Source organism: Ovis canadensis, chromosome 5 (genome assembly GCF_042477335.2).
Source record: "Ovis canadensis isolate MfBH-ARS-UI-01 breed Bighorn chromosome 5, ARS-UI_OviCan_v2, whole genome shotgun sequence".
Lineage (NCBI taxonomy): Eukaryota > Metazoa > Chordata > Mammalia > Artiodactyla > Bovidae > Ovis > Ovis canadensis.
The window spans coordinates 59,455,380-59,467,821 of NC_091249.1; positions in this window are offsets into that span (position 1 = coordinate 59,455,380).

A 12,442-nucleotide genomic window follows, 5' to 3' on the forward strand; every position below is an offset into this window, starting at 1 on the left:
TGCCTCTTTTTTTTTTAAATTTTTATTTTTTCTTTATTTTACTTTACAATACTTTATTGGTTTTGCCATACATTGACATGAATCCACCACGGGTGTACATGCATTCCCAAACATGAACCCCCCTCCCACCTCCTTCCCCATAACATCTCTCTGGGTCATCACCGTGCTCCAGCCCCAAGCATGCTGTATCCTGCGTCAGGCATAGACTGGCGATTTGATTCTTACATGATAGTATACATGTTACAATGCCATTCTCCCAAATCATCCCGCCCTCTCCCTCTCTCTCTGAGTCCAAAAGTCCGTTATACACATCTGTGTCTTTTTTGCTGTCTTGCATACAGGGTCGTCATTGCCATCTTTCTCAATTCCATATCTATGTGTTAGTATACTGTACTGGTGTTTTTCTTTCTGGCTTACTTCACTCTGTATAATCGGCTCCAGTTTCATCCATCTCACCAGAACTGATTCAAATATATTCTTTTTAACGGCTGAGTAATACTCCATTGTGTATATGTACCACAGCTTTCTTATCCATTCATCTGCTGATGGACATCTAGGTTGTTTCCATGTCCTGGCTATTATAAACAGTGCTGCAATGAACATTGGGGTACATGTGTCTCTTTCATTTCTGGTTTCCTCGGTGTGTATGCCCAGCAGTGGGATTGCTGGGTCATAAGGCAGTTCTATTTGCAATTTTTTAAGGAATCTCCACACTGTTCTCCAAAGTGGCTGTACTAGTTTGCATTCCCACCAACAGTGTAAGAGGGTTCCCTTTTCTCCACACCCTCTCCAGCATTTATTGCTTGTAGATTTTTGGATCGCAGCCATTCTGACTGGTGTGAAGTGGTACCTCATTGTGGTTTTGATTTGCATTTCTCTAATAATGAGTGATGTTGAGCATCTTTTCATGTGTTTGTTAGCCATCCTTATGTCTTCTTTGGAGAAATGTCTATTTAGTTCTTTGGCCCATTTTTTGATTGGGCCGTTTATTTTTCTGGAATTGAGCTGCATAAGTTGCTTATATATTTTTGAGATTAGTTGTTTGTCAGTTGCTTCATTTGCTATTATTTTCTCCCGTTCAGAAGGCTGTCTTTTCACCTTGCTTATATTTTCCTTTGTTGTGCAGAAGCTTTTAATTTTAATTAGATACCATTTGTTTATTTTTGCTTTTATTTCCAGAATTCTGGGAGGTGGATCATAGAGGATCCTGCTGTGATTTATGTCAGAGAGTGTTTTGCCTATATTCTCCTCTAGGAATTTTATAGTTTCTGGTCTTACATTTAGATCTTTAATCCATTTTGAGTTTATTTTTGTGTGCAGTGTTAGAAAGTGATCTAGTTTCATTCTTTTACAAGTGGTTGACCAGTTTTCCCAGCACCTCTTGTTAAAGAGATTGTCTTTACTCCATTGTATATTCTTGCCTCCTTTGTCAAAGATAAGGTGTCCATATGTGTGTGGATTGATCTCTGGGCTTTCTATTTTGTTCCATTGATCTATATGTCTGTCTTTGTGCCAGTACCATACTGTCTTGATGACTGTGGCTTTGTAGTAGAGCCTGAAGTCAGGCAAGTTGATTCCTCCAGTTCCATTCTTTTTTCTCAAGATTGCTTTGGCTATTTGAGTTTTTTTGTATTGCCATACAAATCTTGAAATTATTTTTTCTAGTTCTGTGAAAAATATGGCTGGTAGCTTGATAGGGATTGCATTGAATTTGTAAATTGCTTTGGGTAGTATACTCATTTTCACTATATTGATTCTTCCGATCCATGAACATGGTATATTTCTCCATCTATTAAGAGTGCCTCTTGAACTATGGACAGAGGTTCATGACATTGTACAGGAGACAGGGATCAAGACCATCCCCATGGAAAAGAAATGCAAAAAAGCAAAATGGCTGTCTGAGGAGGCCTTACAAATAGAAAAGAAAAGAAGCAAAAAGCAAAGGAGAAAAGGAAAGATATAAGCATCTGAATGCAGAGTTCCAAAGAATAGCAAGGAGAGATAAGAAAGCCTTCTTCAGCGATCAATGCAAAGAAATAGAGGAAAAGAACAGAACGGATGTATGTATGCATATAGCTAATTCACTTTGTTGTACAACATTATAAAGCAGCTATACCCCAATTTTTCAAAAAGAAGAGAAAATGGACCCTGGGTTCAGGTTGTGGCCCATCACTTGCCTTTGTGACCTTGGGCAAGTTGCTTGACTTCTCACAGGCTCACTGTCCCCCCGCCTTGCGAGTGAGAGTTACAGCAGTGCCCTCCTCTGTGTCGTTGCTGCTGCCTTTTGCATGAGGCCCGATACATGCTAAGCAGTCAGTCAGTGCTCCCTGTTGTTGGTGTCATCGTGGTTGGTGTTAAGGAATCCTGGAGTCCTGGTGCTGACTTCCCTTGGCTCTGGTCTGAGCGTCAAGATGAAAGCTCAGACCATAAAGCTCAATAATTCAGAGCATCAATGTAGAAAGTGAGTCACCAGCCGCCAGTACTGGTGCAGTGACACCCCTCACTCTGGGAGGATGGCATCTGAAAGGCCAAGTGGGATGAGCAGGTGGTTGAAGGGGGAGAGCCCTCCTGGTAGCTTCTCCAGCGAGCCTGGCAGGTGAGCCAGCCTTCTCCTGCTCCTCACTCAGAAGCAGCTGGTCTACCCTGCCTGCCTCTGGGAGGTCCAGGAGACAAGGGCCTTTCCTGGAAGAAAGCTGTAGAGGAGCCTGGGCTGCCAGGGATGAGAATCTGGAGAAAGAGCAGGCATACCAGGACCTCCGAGAGAATTAAGAGAAAGCCACCATGCCTGACGTTTGGAGGAGGGTAGATACTTACCCATTAGGCTGTACTGTGCCTGGGCTAGGGTCGGGTCAGGACCTGCAGGCTCAGCCAGCTGCAGAGGTGGGCGTTGATCCTGGGCTCATGGGCTGCAGAGTCCGTTCTTAGCCTGCTCGCTGTGTGTATCCCATGGGAGCTGCAGTGTGTGGCTGCTCAGAGCCTGCTCCTCCAGCCCTCTGTGGCTCTGCATCCCCTACAGCACTCCCTGGCATGGGCTTCACAGGGTCAAAAACTGGTCCAAAACCAAGTGGCTGGAGTCCACGCTTGGAGCTTTGTTAGGTGGCACCATGAAAGATTTGAGTGGGGGCGCAGCAGCCTGATGGGGGAAGGTTTGGGTTAAGTAGTGGAGGGCCTGGGTTCTATTTCCCAGTAGGGCTAAGGGCATGCCTGACCCTGGAGCCAGCCCTGGCCCAGGAGAGGGGCCTTGTGCCCCTGGGCCCTCAGAGTCACATTCATCGAGTGATGCTGGGAGAAAGCACTTTGCAGGGAAAGCTATGTTTCATCTACTGGATTTCCTTCCTTGTATGACACACGTGATCCCACGAACCCTCTCCTGATGGCCAGTCCTTCTTTCCCTGCTCCTGGGCATGTGGGGGCCACTTATGCCCCCAAGATCCATGAGGACGGACTCTCGTAGATGGAATGCCACACCCCCTCCTACCCAAAGGCTCTCAATCCCAGTCACCTTTGCATTGGCACAGACACTCTGCAGATGCAACTAAGTTCAGGATTTGGAGATGAGGTTGCATGGTCGGGTCCAATGCAATCATAAGGGCCCTTATAAGTAAGGGAGGAAGGCAGGAGTGTCAGAGTCAGAAGGGGTGAGATGACAGAAACAGGTCAGAGAGAGGCAGAGAGGAGCTGGAAAGTGCTACACGGCCAGCTTTGCAGATGGCAGAAGGGGCACAAGCCAAAGCCTGCAGGCGGCCTCTTGACGCTGGAAAAGGCAAGCAAGTAGCCTCTCCTTCCGACCTCCCCGCTGCCCCCAGAAGAAACACAGCTGGTGACACTGTTATTTTTAGTGTAATGAGACCCACTGTGGACTTTGGACCTGCAGAACTGTAGGATAGCATGTGATGTTTTAAGCCACTAAGTTCGAGATAATTTATTACAGTAGCAATGGGAAACAACTCCAGACACTAAGACCTGAGGGGCTGAACGAGACGATGAGCATGGGGCCTTTCTGGATCCGCCCCAGAGCCTCTCCCTGAAGTGGCCCTGGCCACTGCTGGCTGTACTGGCTTCCACTTCTTCCCTTGCCACGACCCAACACTCTGCTGGCGTGTCTTTATGAGCCTCTTCTATCTTCTCAGTGTTCGTTTCCTTCAGAGTTGCGTCCAACAGCCGATCAGGAGCAAACAGAAAAGATAGCAGGCCCCTGAGGGAAGATCAGGCCTCACTGACAGGGAATGGAGCCCCCTTTCCCTACCAAGTCATAACTGTGAGCTTTGTGACAGCAGTTTCTCTCCATTTGGCTGCACTTTGTCAACAATTTCTGGCTTTATATCAGTGTTCCAGAGGGCAGAGCTCCCAGAAGGCTGAGTGCCAGCCAAAAATGGGTTCCATGTGCTCTCAGGGAAGACAGGACAACTCACTCCACTCTCTGGCCTTTAGAGAAAGCCAGCACAGGAGTGGAATCTGTGAGTTGTTATCAGGAACGCCTTTGGCTTTGGTGTACTCAGAGAGCAAGCCCTAAACAACACCTTCACCATGGCTTAAGGAAGACAGCATGCAATTGGCAGATGGCTTTGTTAGAGGAACTGGCAGGCTGTGGTGATGGACAGGGGGTGGGAGTGGGGTGCATCAGCTTTGGTGTTTTGCTTTTTTCTAAGGCCTTAGGAATCTTCCATGACTAGGCCAGCCTTTGCTCCTAGGGGGCCTCCTCCCAGATTGAGCCATATATTCCTTGATATTTTAGAAACTTGAAAAAACAAATCAGCTCTTTATCTAAAGAAAAATTTAGCACAGACAATTAACCTTGGGATTTGGGCATTTCAAGGCTGTTATAAAGGAGAGTGAGGCAAAGACAGAAAGGCAGATGGACCAAGACAGTGGCACTTACCTCCCCAGAACTGACACGAGGCTGGTAACTGGGTCTTGAGTGGTTTCTCTGCACTGGGGCCTCAGTTTCACCACCTGCTATCCAGGTGGTTCCCTATGCATCCAGCCACTGACTTCTACCTCATACTACCAGTTGATTCTAAGCCTGAGTATTGCCACGGGCCTGTGTTTTACATGACTTTACAGTGAGGAGGTCTTGCTTCATTCAGAAACAAGGAGAAAATATTTCATGAATGATTTCAAGAAATTCTCCTAGAAACTAAGAATTCCCTAAAGGTGGTTAGCACATAGTTCTCAGAATTTGCAAAGAGATAGTCAATTTTCCAGGTGCTTCCAGACTAGGATGTGGCAGAAAGATGTCAGATCTTTGAGAGGAATGCCAGGCAGCTGGATTCCTACCTGCAATCCCTCCCCACCCCACCCCTTCCAGAGGGCACTGCTAGAGGACTTCTGTTGGCCTGGCCTCCACTGCTGGCTGCAGGGCCTGGGCTTTTGGAGCCATGGTTAGTTAGCAAGTTTGATTTTCTACAGCAGGTAGTAAACTGTCCCCACACACTAGACCAACTCCCTGAGCCCTGAAAGGGTTATAATAAAACCTCTACCCACCCCCCCACCCCACCCCCGCCCGCAACCATCGCCAACTCAAATGAAAATGATTCCTTTGGAGAGTTGCTGATTACAAAATTCCAGCCAAGTTTCTTGACACTAAGTGTTTCTTACTGATGAAAGGGCCTGCTTGGCTTTCCAGCCTGGAGTGTTCTGTTCTAAAGAGTTCATGGTCATGGCCTTTGGAGTGTGAAAGAACTGAGATTTAAACCCAGTTCTGTCTCTTTCTCCCATGTGAGCTTCTCACTCCCCTTGTTCTCCGGAAGGGGAGACCGGTGTCTTCCTCATGGAGCTGTTAGGCTTGCAGCTACCATTGATGGAGTGCCTGCACTGTGGTGTGCTCAGTGGTGTCTGACTCTTTGTGACCCCATGGACTGTAGCCCGCCAGGTTTCTCTGTCCATGGGATCTTCCAGGCAAGAATAGTGGAGCCGGTTGCCATTTCCTACCCCAGGGAATCTTCTCGACCCAGGGATTCAACCCACATCTCTTATATCTCCTACATTGGCAGACAGGTTCTTTACCACTAGTGCCACCTGGGAAGCCCAGGTGGGAAGCTTGCACTGGGGCATAATAGTCACAGCAACCTCATGGTGGGTGTGCGTGTGTGTTGGGGACGTCACTGTTCCTATCTTAGATGAGACAGATTATAGACTCAAAGAAGCTAAGTGACTTATCCAAGGAAGGTTACAGCTTATAAGTGGCAAAGCTGGAACTTGATCCCAGAAATCGACTCAAATGTCTGCGTTCTTGACCACTGAGTTCATGCTCACCAAGTGCCCAGGAGGCCTTGTACTTAGTAGGTGCTCATGCAGATGAGTGAATAGAGAAAGAGCTGCGTGCATGTCTGCAAACCTGACCCGAGACACGTCCTATCACAGGCATGAAACTGTGGCTTCCATGACCTTGGTGTGATGGCAGGCAGACGCGGCACCCTTGGGGATTGTTCCAGGGCGAGGCTGGGCAAGAGAAGGCCCTCTGGGATGCCTGAGCTGTCCCATCCTCTTCCTCCTGGGCGAGCATCACTGGAGCTTGAGTCCAGATCCCAGATCCTGGAGGCGGGCACAGAGGTGCTTAGATTTAAGGGGTAAGTTCAAAGCAGAAAGGAAGCTCTCTTAAAAATGAAGGGCAGCATGAGTGTCGGGGCCAAGGGAGGATGGTTGAGAATTCCTAGTAAAACTTTACAGCTTCCGCATTTCCCCTCCTCTAAATCTTCCCATGAAAACCGTGTGTCTGGGGGGCCGTCTCGGCTGAGTGAGGGCAGGAGCCACCCATTAGCCCAGCCAGGGAGGGCTTTCCGGCTTCATTAGTGCCGCCCGTGGACAGTGGACAGTGGCATGCTAAGTGGGCGCCCTGCTGCAGGCCCAGAGGTGAGAAGAAACAGCTACAGATGCCCGCGGCAGCCAGGTGGTACCCACGCTGCCCTCCAGCCCTGCTGGACCGCATCTGGGCAGAGGAAGCTCAGCTGTTGTCCCTTTTATGCGTATTGACTTAGTGGAGTGCAAACATGTTAAAAGTTCACTTTCTCCTTTATAGAAGTCTATAAAAAGGCTCTTAAACCGGAGTCCTAGGGCTTCAGTGAGACACACGTAGGCTTGGGCCCTGGGGAGGGCACAGTCCATCCCTCTGCCTCCAGCATGGGGGGTATGATCCCCTCAGCTCGAAGTCTGAGAGCCCTGGTTTAGCCAGCATGGCTGCGGTGGACGCATGACAGCAGGCAGAGGGGTCCCGACTCAGGGACCCCACTCAGAGACAAGTGAACAAAGGCTCTGGGGCTCATGCCAAGGGCCCAGCCGCCATTGCCCTGTCCTTCCCCCTGCACCTCGGCATGGGCCACAGCTAGGGCTTGGGGCAGGAGCGCCTCCTGCTCACAGGTATATACAGTGGCGTGTCCACCTGACACCTGCTGCCCCTTTGCACCCCGCTGACCTGACCCTGCAGAGGGCCGCACTCCCTGCAGGGTCTGGCAGCACAGCTAGGGGCTTCATCCATAGTCTGCCCCCATGGTCCCTGGCCGTGGGTGGGTCCACTGAGCTGGTCCCTCTAGGAACGCGGGGGCCTGATGGGCTGTGGCAGCCCCCTGGCCAGGAGGGGTCTTCGCAGATAAGGCTGAGCTTTCCTGAGAGGAAGAAACGTTCAGAGCTACGTGAAAGGCCAGAAGGGAACTGGCACTTTGGGGAAAGAGCAGGCATTCCTCTGGGTGCAAATCTAGTCAAAACACAGAGGGTCAGATGGAAATCCACACCTGAGGGGAGGCTGGCTGTGCAGTTGGAGTTGTGCCCCTCTGCCTTGCTTGATTGAGCTCTTAAGTCCATTTGTCTTGACTGAAATGGAGCTATGTCACTAACTGGAGCGTATTTGGAAGGTGGGGGTTAAATGGCATACAGGTATGAGGCACGCAGCAGTGCGTGGATTTTACTGTTTCCACCAGCGTGATTATCAGTCCCCGCCCCTGTCCTTATTGGCAGCATAGAAACATTTGCCGGTGGAAATGCCTCAGCCACGGTTGTCGCTCCATACACTACATGGTATGAAAAGCTTGGGGTGTTGCTTGGAAGGGCTCCATGCACTGATGTTCTAGAACAGAGCTGCCCGACTTACAAGGTGACCAGTGAAAATGAGGAGCTGAATTCTTAATTTTATTGTGTTTTAATGAATTTTTAAATAACCACATGTAGCTAATAACACAGCTACATTAGATGGCACAGTTCTAGAAGGTTCCCCCCCAAACTGGGCATTGCCCAGCTCCTCTCTGTGCTATGGTAACACAAGATGGGGAAGGGCTTGCCAGTGACTCCAGCCCCTCAGCCATACACAATGCTGGGTTAGAATTGACCGTGGCATTGATAACCACGTGGCCACGTTCCCTTGAAGCTGGCTGCATGGAGATGAGCTGGCTACTGTCAAACGCTGACCCTCGCCAGAGTTTGGATTCTAGCCATGACAGCCACAGGCTTCTGACCTTTATGGGAACCAGAGCAATAGAAAGAAGTAGCTGATTTTGATGGGGCATCTGTCCCTGACACTGGGCTGCCAACTCCGTTTTAACAGATGAGACCACCCCTGGAAGAGGCAGGGTGACTTGTCAGGGCTTCGTCCCCTAGCGGTTCTTCAGACCACAGAGATAAAGGACGAGCCGGGCTTTGCACTGACTGAGGATACCAGAGTACAGAGGCTCAGGTCTCAGGCTGTAGAGTGGAGATTTCCTGGCCAGTCAAGGCATGGTTTCCCATTGACAGCTGTGGGGATGCAGGCTCACAGGGTCAGTGGACCTGCCCAAGATCCCACAGGGAGGTGGACAGTCGCTGGCGGCAGGATGGAGATCAGGGGCTAGGTCTCTGAGCCCACTTCTCCCACGCCCCCCTCCCCTGTCCCCCCGCAACCCCGCTTCCACTTCCTGCGGCCACCCTCAGCCCCTGAGTGGACAGGCCCCACCCCGGGGCGCATCCTCATGCCCTGGAGGGTGGGCGGGACCCAGACTGGGGTGGTCCTGCCTCCAGGGGGCACGGTGTTTGGGGGGGTGGGGGGCTGACGGCTGACAGCCTTAATGGGCACATTGTCCCCTCGCTGCCGAGAGCGCCGCCCGGCCACTTCCTCACATGCCGCGCGCTGGATGAGCTCATGTCTGAGGCCGCGGGCGGCGCGGGGCAGCCGAGCTGGGCTGCAGGGAGGCCCGGCGGCCGCGAAGCCCGAGCGGCTGGGGAGGCAGAGTCGTGAAGCGGAACGTTGTAATGAGCGACGCCGGCTGGATTTATGGGGCTGCGCACGTGCGCCTGGCCTTCCTGCGAGGGCCTCGCCTGGGAACAAAAACAAGTCCTGGCCCAGGCACGGCGCGACTGGGTCTTAACAAGAGCCCACTAATTACTGGAAGGCCCCGGCCAGGTCCCCGGCCTGCAGAGGAGCAGAGGCGGTGCTGCTTCCTGTGTCAGCGTAGGCTTCGCTGGGGCCCCGCTCTCTGCCCAGGAGGACGCCCAAGGCCAGCCTCTCCCTGGCTCTATGGCCTCGTGGAAGGGGCTGAGCCCCACCCTCCTCGGTTTTCCTCATCTGTGAAATGGGATAATGGACCTTATGAGGCCGTTGTGGGGCATTCTAGAATGAGCAAGAGTTGACTTGAGAGGGACTTATTCCTGGTTTTGAATCCCGTTCAGCCAGGTTCCTGCTGTGTGGTCTGGCCAAGTCACTGCACCTCTCTGATGCACGTTTCCTCACCTAGAGTGTGGGGATAGGCTTGCTCATGGTCAGGGTCATTAGGAAGGCCTGACAAGAGGACGCATGCAGGCTCCTTGGTGCTCCTGGCATTCACACTGCTGCCGCTTCTCCGTGCATGATCGCATCCCTGGTTGTGTTGTTAGTGTGGTTTCCCCCGAGCGTGGAGGTGGCAGACAGGGTCTTGAGCAGTTGGCATCAGGTGATCCTGCCCTGTGCCCTGGTGGTCTGAGCAGTGCAGAGTCAGACCCACGTCCTGTCCAGGTCATTTGGAGACTCACCAGGGCCAACAAGAGCCGTGAGCTTGTGATCACAGCCTCTCTCTGCTGGTGTGGAGCCTGACGGGACCAGGATCCAGGCCTTGGACTGAGCTGCAGCCTGTTGTCCTGTCCCAGGGCTGGGGCTATGAGATGCTTCCTGACTCAGGCTTGTATGTCGGGGTCATCAGGAAATGCTGCCCATGGCCCCTCCAGGACACCTGCTCTGGGGTTAATACCGTTGCCTGTGAAGGGTGTGGCCTCAGCCTCACTGGCACACAGGCCGGGGCTCTCGGCCACCATCACTCAGAGGTTTCTTCTGCATACATTTCCCGCTGCTGTCCCTGTCTATTGATACTGTGGATTTAGCATCTAGCCAGAAAGTTTCCATGTCCACACCCTTTCCAAATCAAAGTCCAGGGAAGCAGAAACAGCAGATACCACAAGATCCAGGCTGCCGTTGGTGTAAGCCGGTCTAGTGCCAACATCGGGCTTCACTCTGAAGCATCTCTGTGCACACACGGAGCCAGAGACCCAGTAGGGTGTTGCTCCAGAACCGGAGCTCCAGGAGTGGGCACATGCACCTTCCCCTCTGAGTCAGGCGCTCTGACTGCTGGCTTGCCTCAGAGGGTCCCAGCAGGCTCGGCTTGACCGTGATTTGTGCAACCCTGAGAGAGAGTCCCTCTTCCCTTCTTCTTCCCTGGGGTGAGGCATTGAGGGTGCCACAGGGCACTCAAGGAGGGTGGAGTGGTCTTTGCTTGCTCACTGCTGTACATCAGAGCTGAGTGCGGTGCTTGGCCCAGAGGGCTCCGGGGACGTGTGTGGATGAACGGTACTTGCTGTCTGATGGGGAGATGGCCGTCAGTGCCGGACAGCTGTCCAGCAGGTACAGTGCTGTCACTGGGGGGTGTGCAGGCTACATCATGGGAGGACACTCGGCTGGACAGCGGGGTCAGGAGGGCTTCCTGGAGGAGGGGGAAGGGCAAGAGAAGAGACCTGAAAGGTCGAGCAGGGTTACACAGAGGCAGCAGTCATGTGTTCTGGGCCAAGGAACTGACACACGCCAAGTCTTGCAAGCAAAATATGACTGGCCTGACACAGAGTGAGGACAGGTATAAAGAGGCGCGGAGGTGGAAGGTGAAGCCGGAGAGGACGACCAGCCTTCCTCCATTCCCAGGCCTTAATCGACTTTGAAGACAGCTTTTAAAACTTCCATGGCTGGTCTCATATCCTTAACCGTTTTATAAATGGAGACATCGACCATCACCCCAGGTGTGATAGGGTTGAACCCTCTGTGTGTATGCAAGTCTTGCGTGCTAAAAAGGGCCAAGTGATGGGGTGTGGTGGTGGTTTTGGGGTGCTGCCTTCTGAGAAGCCCTGGGGTTACTGGGGACACTTGAGTCAGAGGAGGGTTCAGCTGAGGGGCCCCTGGGAAGTGAGGCTCCCTGGGTGTCACCTCAGTGGATGCTGTCAGCATCCTCCAGGTGTTAGGGTCTGCTCATAATGAAATCCTAGAGAGGCCATCAGTGGCTGCTGACAAGCATGTCATAAGTACTTGGCTGAGTCTAAGTTCCCTGAAGTTGGTCCAGCCTTTGCCCAAGGTGGCATCTCTTTATGGAAGCTGTGTGGCAGGACCAAGTAAGTAAGTGCCTTCTCTTCTGGGGCTCGGAGGCCGTCTCAAGGTGGGAATCCGTAGCTCGGACCTGAGGGGCCCTAATGAGGAGCTGCCAGGGTTCAATTAGGCGCGTGGGCCCAGCTCTGCAGTGTTTGACTGACAGCTCATTACCCTGCTGCCATTTTGGGGCAGTGGAATTTAATCTCCCAGATGGGAAGCAAATCAATTTGCCCATCGGCCGCAGCTGAGCCTCCTTGAACTCAACTCTAATTTATTCTCCTAAGCTTAGGAAGCTTTGTCATTTCAAGGTACAGAAATATCAGGTTTCCCAGCCAGCCTGGGCATGGTGTGCACAGGGAACCATGACGAGAAGGCCAGGCCTGGAGCCCAACCTGGGCCAGCCCTGTTGGTTGGCGAGGACTGTGCCATCAGCCTGGCTGGGAGGAGACCAGGGTTCTTGCTCGGGAGGCCAGGCTCATCTGTGGGAAGGTTGTATATGCAAATTGAGGGCCATGTGACATCCCAGGTCATTGGGATCAAGGTCGCCTGCCCAAGAACTCAGCCTGGAAGGGACTCCTGCCAGCAAGGCACATGTGGCCTGCTCACCTGGGTCGCCTGCATCCTGGGGCCACGTTCTTCTGTGTTGGGATCGTGGCTCTGGTTTCCTGGATTTAGACACAAGAAGATTCAGAGGGTGTCGTCCTGGGACTCTGAGCTTTCTGCCCTCCCTAGTGAAAAGTGAAAATGTTAGTCACTCAAGTCGTGTCCAACTCTTTGCGACCCCACCAGGCTCCTCCATCCATGGGATTCTCCAGGCAAGAATACTGGACTGGCTAGTCATTCCCTTCTCCAGAGACTCTTCCTGATCCAGGGATCAAACCC